The sequence below is a fragment of the Vigna unguiculata genome, chromosome 3, assembly GCF_004118075.2.
Source record: "Vigna unguiculata cultivar IT97K-499-35 chromosome 3, ASM411807v1, whole genome shotgun sequence".
NCBI lineage: Eukaryota > Viridiplantae > Streptophyta > Magnoliopsida > Fabales > Fabaceae > Vigna > Vigna unguiculata.
The window spans coordinates 18,476,469-18,485,053 of NC_040281.1; positions in this window are offsets into that span (position 1 = coordinate 18,476,469).

Consider the following 8,585-nt stretch of genomic DNA (forward strand, 5'->3'; position numbering starts at 1 on the left):
ATGGTGGTTGTTTGGAGGGGGATTTTTTGCCATTATAGTTTCTCTTGGCTTGGTTTAATGGAGCAGATAGATTATAATATTTGTTGTTTTTGGTGGGTTATTCAATATGGTTTCATCATATTTGTTTATTTGTAAAGTGGTTGAGGCAAATTTCTACTATTCTCAACCTATGACTAATCAAATCTCCTCTCGCCAAAACAAACTCCAAAAATTCCTTTCCAGAAACCAAATCATGCATTAAGATCTTAAAAAGGATTTTAGCTAAATAGAATTTGGGGAGTTCTGGGAGTAGTTATGTTTTGATGACCTGACAAAGATACCAAGTAGCCCAAAAGGTCGATTAAGATTCTGATTTGCAAGACAAAGAAGAAGCTCTTGTGTGATCTTCAGACCCCACATTGCATCAATAACAAACAACAGAATTTAATGACTTATGTAAGTTTAACGTAATATGTGACTTTCTTTCCATTCAAAGGTTTGACACTTAAGTACATACTTAATAATGTAATCAACACCCTGATTACAGTTATGTCATTCTTAAGTTGCATTCTCCATTTAAATACCTTTTTGTCATCAAAACAACATTTTATTTGCAATAATTTCCTTCAAACCTTTTCATTTCATTTTATATGTCATCTGGCTGGAGAATGATGAAACTGAGAGAGTAGATAGTGTGAAAACATTTATAATCATATATACTGATATAGCAGTGCACCTTATTATCTCAAATACTCCTTTAGCTGTTATTACTTAATCCAATTTACTTGCATCTATCACCAGATAATGGATTGAAGAAATGGTATCTCATGCAAAACTTAATTCGAACAAACAACAAAAGAAAAAAAACAAGAAATCAGACAAAAAGGTTAAGGATTTAAACACTTGGTGTCTGATCTGTCGCTCTAAATGTGGCTTGTATTTTTTTTTTTTTCTTTGATGGAAAATATCCATATTTCATGATGCGATGAAACACTCTTGGAACCTAAAAATAGTGTGAGCATAAAATCCAATCATCAATTGGTAAATTTAATATTTTTATGAAAAAATTAAAAATTTAAATTAATAACTTGTTATCAATTGACAATGCATTAGTATTGTCGTTTGATTTTTATATATTATCAATATAAAACATTTTTACACAAATATTTAGATAGAATTTATCTTAGGTCGCACGATCAATAGGACTATGTGAATGTAAGAAAAATTTATATAAAATGCCCATGTAAGGAAACATGTGTATATTATATATACTATCAAAATTAAATTCTCATATATTTTGAAGTATTCGTTTTAAAAATTAATTTCGTATTTCAATTTTAACTAAATCTTGACTGTTGTCTTCGCTAATAATTTTGGATAAAACACAAAAAATATTTATACAGCATGAAAATTTATTAAACTCTGAAATCTTGTATAGATCTTGGAAGGGCATTTATTCTCTTAATTGTAGAAGATTAGTACTAACTAAAATAAGGACCAAGTTTTGGAAAACGTGCCGACTTATTTATGCATATGCATAAAATAAGTTGCGAATCCAATAATGCTAATGATTGAAATGGCAAAGAAATAAAAACAAAAACAGACTGCACATAATAGTAATTAGGTTGAATCTAGGAGTTATTATTGGAGCTAATACCTTGATTAGGACCAAGGTACAGGAACACCAACCACCTATATAGAGCATATAAACAGATATCTCTGACTTAGATATGGTTGTATTAGATAATATTAGTAATTTGGTGTATATTTGCATGCGTAATAGCGTTTCGGAGTTTGGAATCTAGGATATAGTTGTCGGGATTGTGACGTTGTGGATTTGAACTAAGTAACGACAGATAAATGAAGTGAAGCAGACGAATAAGAAGATCATACGAAGAAGAAGTGGACTTATCGGCTGTAAGATTGATTTGTAAGAGGAGATTTGTATTTGATTAAATGTTATAAATGGAATTTATCTCTAATCGACGTGAAACTATCGATTTGTCACGAGAATAATGATGAATGTGAGGGATGCATGTGGATGGGAAGAAGAAGATGAGGTCTAGATCTGCAGTTAATATGGTGAATCTTAAAGCATAATAGAGAACGTGAGATATGACGAGTGTGCGGCGACTTCGACCTCTAGGGTTGAGACAAGTATCAAACAGAGCTATGGATTTTAGTTTTTTTATATTAATGGAGACGTAGTTGTGGACTTCTTTCTACCTACACACTCTTTTCTACCCTCTTAAATTCCAACATCATTGCCTGGAAACCATTCAAAATAATCTCTTTCTTCCATAAAAAAATATTCATCATTCATCTTTGCTTCCAAAAATCTGCACATCTACACCAGAAAGAATAAGAGCTACCTACGTATACCTAGCCTTTGTCTCTTTCCATACACATATATATTTATCTTCAACTTGCATATTTATATGATTACTTGCATCAATTTTCATATCATTAATGATAAGTTCACGAGGAATAACAAATTAATTCATACATATTTTTGTTAATGTATAATCACATAATTAATAGTAAGGTGATAAAATGAGTTGGGCTCGGCTGGCCGTTAGTCCTCCAAGATGGAATGGGTCGGTTGAAAATTGTAATTTGTTAGTTCGTTCTGTTCTGATTTGTCTAATCCATCAATTTAACGGATCAAAATACGAGTTAGTTTGACTAACTCACCGTTCCATTTTTTTAAAATTAAAATTTATAATAAAAAATAATTTAATAGATTGAATTTTTTATATTATATTTTGTAAAAGTATAAATATATAATAATATTGTAATTTAATTCATTAATAATTATAAAATAAGTTATAATTATTTATAAATATATAATAATATTGTAATTTAAATCATTAATAATTATAAAATAAGTTATAATTATTAGTTATAATAGAGTAATTTAATATGTAAATATAATAATGATTTTAATTATTTAATTAAAAACATTAACTAATCTTAGAAAATATTTTATATGATTAAATATGTTTTTAATATTAATTTTTATGTATATGAAAACAAATTTTAAAAGTTAAATACAAATTAAAAAAATGGAAAAAAATTAAAAAATTGAAGAACAATAATTGGCCGTTCTTGACGAACAAATTATTACTAGTGACCTATTTTTATTTAAAGAGTCGATCCATAATTTTTAATGAACCAAAATAGGGCAGAGTAACCATTCCTTGTTAATTGATTAAAGGTTATAGGTAACTTTCTATATACCATAATAATAATTATGTATTTTTGTATATTCGACACAAAAATATTTAATCAAATTGTCTTTTTTACTTTTATTTTAAAACTACATGATATATCATCATGAGTATATAGGGACGGAGCATCATGGTAGCGGGGAGGGTCATGGTCCCCAAATGTTTTTTATTTTCTTTAAATTATATACATATATTTGAAATTTTTAAAATTTTTAAAATCTTTGAAATTATAGATTGTATATTTTAAAAATTTATAGAAATTAAATTGTATTTTTTTATTTCTTTTTATAAACAACAAGATTTAATGTTAATAAGTAATAAAAATATAAAATCAAATATAATAAAAATAAAAATATTTAGGTTTAATTACTTTTTTATCTCTGTTTTCGTCTAAAAATATCAAATTGTGACTAAAAAATTGGAACTAAATTGAGACTCATCTTTGGAAACAGTAATTAAAAGAGTAAATAAACTAAACATTTATTAAAATATTTTTTATTTTTTTCTATCATTACCTTTTTAATTTTTCATAAAATTGTACTCATCTCTCACTCTCATATATTTTTTTTGAAGAAAAAAAAATGAAGTTAGACACATACTCATTATTTTTGCTCTCATTTCTCATCTGTTTTCTTCGTTTCTCGAAAAAAAAATGTAACCCTCTTTTGCCTTATTGGATGATGAAATATTAGTTTAATAGTTATTAAAATTATTTTTAATATCATGAGTCTTTTGTATACTCATTTTTATGATTATAGAAGCAAAAAATAATGTATTATGTGTTTTCTATCGCCAATTTTTAATTGTGAATTGATTATAATATACTTTTCTTCTAATAATTATGTCTCTCAATCTTTTATTAGACTATGATAAATTATTTTTTAATATATTTAAAAAAATATATATCGATGAACAATAACATAATAGATTTAGTTTGTAAAAAAGTGATAAAAGGGAAGTTATACTTAAAGATGAAAACATGATAAATTATATTTTTTCTTATCCTTTTTCACATCTTTCAAAGTATTTAAAGTATTACACTAATGATCCAATCTAAGGATCCAATTATTTATAGAAGAGTCATTCTTTAAAGCGTTATACTAATAATTTAATCAAATTATCAATGAATTATATTACTTTGGCCTCTCTAAAACTCTGGATCAAGATCTGCCATTGCAAGAATATAAATGATATGAGTCGTTAAATTTTTTATTTTCATTAGAGTTAATATTTTCACATGATAATTTTTTTTTTCTATAAAAGAGATATGGAATCCAACCCAATTAAGTTATGCTTATTCTTGCGCCTTTAATAGCATTGTATAACGTAATTGTTAAACTATGAATATGATACTTATCGTTGCCATCAAATTGTAAAAGTGGAAAAATAGTGCGAAGATAATTGATAACTTATATTATCTCTATCTATATATAAAATACATTCGTCAATTATACCTTTTAAATATTTTTTTAAAATTAAAATAATTATTCTATTAGTTTTACTCTTTAAATAATCACTTTTTTTAAATTTAACCATCTTTAATTTGATAATTTTTTAAACTTAACTATTTTTAAATTATAAAACTACCAACAAAATAAATAAAAATTATTTATTTATATTAAATTTTATAATTATAACAATATATAATAATAATTTTATTACTTTTATTATAATAAAAAATATTAAAATTATAAATTATGATGTTTGGTATATTCTGAAATATCAAACATAAATTGAACTAATTAAAATTTATTGAATAAAATATACGTAAACCAATCCTCTATTTATGTTTGTTGAAGTGAAAATAAATTCAATTTTTTAAAGTAAAATTTAGGTATGTGTTTTGTAGAAAATAAAAGTTATTAGAGTGTTATTTTTATAGTAAACGACTACTTAGATTATATGTAATAAAAAAGTAGTCATTAATAAGATTAGATTATATAAACTATCTTGATGCATGTCCATATGGAAGAATTGAACTTGTGTTATTGTTCTTGTGACGCATAGATATGAATATATTGTTTTGGTGGGAAAAAAGGTGTAACATGGATACGTAAGTTTTTGGTTTCTCTGTATTTGAAACGTGTTTTAGTTTGTTTGGAGGACCAAAAGTTGCGTTTCCATTGGGGTTATTTGACTGTGGAACAAAGGACTCATCACACATATTTTCATATATATATATATATATATATATATATATATATATATATATATATATATATATATATATATATATATATATATATATATATATATATATATATATATATATATATATATATATATATATATATAAAAGGAAATAAGCCCTTAACAAGAAAGTGTTACTATTGGAGTCCAACGCATCATGAAGCTGCCATGAAATTATAATCTGCATGCTTCTGAAAATGACTACTCCTCCATTGTTCTCAAGCTAGTAGTTACTTGGACCTTTCCTCCCACATTATTTTTTTTTTCTAAACTTCAAAGTCACGGAGAATCTACTGATTAATCTGCATAATTAATCTTTAATTACTTCATGTATTAGGGTTAATCATGAGTGTTTCCTTTTGGAGATAAAGTTAAGATTGAAAGCCCGTGAAACACGTATAGAACAAGCAAGATAAATGGAATTTGTGATAGTGTTGTATCCCTATAAGAGGGGCATGAATCTTCTCAGAAGATATATGACCAATGGGGAGATGCCACGTGGGAATATTTTGTCGTGGTTACGTAGGATTATGAGAAGAGAAACATGTATAGAATATTAAGTAGGTCGGATTAGAGTAGGCATATTAATATTGGAAGATTCTGTTTTCTCCCTCATCCTCCTACCTTTTCCTTTCTTCCCTTTTTTTTTTTGTTTGCAATATTCCACAAAATATATCTTGGAAGTGTCGTAGTCGCACTTTTATATATATCCATAAATAAATAAATAAATATGCTTAATTAATTTACGTGCATGACTCGTTCCTACCGTGTTCGTACACACGTTTTTGTTAACAAATACAAATTAGAAATGCTCTTCACAAAGTCCAAGTAGGTTTTTTCAATCTGCAAAAACATGCCAGCCAATTGTCTCTGACTATGCATGCAATAATAATTTTCTCTAGCTTTATCATACTTAGGCTCACACAAATACCCCAAAACACGCACACAACTCACAAACTTCTTTCTTATTCTCTTAATGCTCCTTCTCATTCAAAACCTAAAAAACGTGGCAAAACACTGTCCACATCCTATATATCTCTTACCCTTCATAATACGTGTTTCAAACTAGGTCGTTAAGATCACCACCTTAATTACTTCGCTAAAATCATCAAAATCAAACTTCATAGGTTAGTGTACAAGGCCATCGAGTCGAATCACAATTTTATATTTAAAAGACATCGAAAAACAATAAAAAGAGAAATAATATTTAATCTTGAACACTAAAATTTAATATAATAAATACATATTATGAGCATATTGTATATATATGACATGTAAAAACTGATGAAACAAATTTACAAGAATATAAATAATAAGATTATCTGTAAGCGAGTTAATGTGGAAAATTTGGCAGAAAATTGTATCAACTTGACGACTTCTTTGTATGTGTAGCTCCACTTGCCTTTGTATTCGGATCTTCATAAGTCTATGTGTGTGTTTATTAATATATTATGGTGCTATAGCCTCCAAGAATTGCCTTTTTGTGTGGAAATTTCTAGGTGTGAATGATGTATATGATGATGATGAATGAGAAATAATTGCAGAAATATGGTGTAACTTTATCCCTACTGTAGTGATAACGGGATCTGTGACCAACACACATGAAGGATAGATTAAAAAACGTTGTTGCATATTCCCCATGTTGCATGTGTGAACCTGAAAACTCCACAAAGGCTGTGATGGACAATATCTGAAACACACATATATCATAAAATCTACATGCTTTTTTTTTTTCTCTCAGTCTATACTTTAGAACTTCCTATTGGCTTGTTTTGATCATTTTATGTGTTCCTCTTCTTTTAAAATAAAATTAAAAGTACAGCTTCGTGCCAACCAGGCAAAATCTCATCACAAATTTTGCAATAAGTGTTGCTCAGTCGTATGTGGTTCTACATTGGAACTTGTCAAAACAATAAGTTACTTTTATTACCATCATGTTATAGTAGCATGGTGTGCACAGATTATGCTTCTTAAAATTCAAGGTTGAATCCACTTGCAGTGCAGTGATGAAGGATATCAATAATATTAAAGCACTCAATTATATACCAACACTTATGGAATCATATTATTTTTATCTCGTTTAACCTATCACATCTACGTTTTTTTTTTTCTTTCTACTTGTAGATTTCAGTGTCCAGAAAACATTGTTCATTATATTACTTACATAAATTCATTTTTAATTAGGTTTTTATTACAGCAAGCAGAATAGTCAGTTCTATATATATATATATTCCTGCCGTACGTATTCTTCAATTTCGAGGATGTGAATTAGGTAACTCTTAAATAACAGAAAAAAGAGAAGGTTCTACCACAGTAGCCTAACCACAAGATGTTTTTTAAACAATTTTATTAAGGAAAAAATTGGTTGACACCCCACCTTTATTTCTGCATCATCTGGCATTAGATTTTAATAATAAAATATTAAGCTAAATATGCGCAAAATTGAAACTCGTTTATCTGTAAAACTTTGATATATTTTAGTTTTCAAACTGTAAAAATAATCTATATAATATTTTAATTCAATTATGTTAAATTTTTTTTATGTGTCAAATATGTTTCATATTAGTATCGAGTTGTTTATACTTTTCACATATTTTCACTTCAATATTAATTAAAAAACGTTTTTACAAGTCAAAAAAATTACTGTAATTAGGTAAAAAAGGACTATATCTATTATTTTTTAAATTTGTGAACTAAAATATATTAAAATTTCATATGGATACAAATTTTAATTTCGCGTCAAAGTTCAAAACTAAAACTATATTTAGTCCTAAAATATTATATTAATTAACATAATACAAATAATACAAATAAAATATACCAATAAAATAATAAATTTTGAAGGTGTAAGATGAAAGTAAGATTATGAGAAGTTTTGGATCGTAAAAGTATTTTAACCCTGAATTTAGTTTAGCTTTTTTCTGTCTAATAAAAAAATATTTAATTTTTAAATGTTGCAAAAACTTTCATTAATTTATAATAAAAGTTGATATTTAAGTTCAGTCTATTATTTTTAAAAAGACCTTATTAATTATTCACTACATACTTTTAAAATTTAAATAAAACAGATGACTCAACATATGATAATAACCGGTAAGCATAAAAATATTTTAAAATTGATAATAGTCACGCAATAATTAATTTTTGACATCTATATATGGTAATTCATATGAATCTACTTACTAT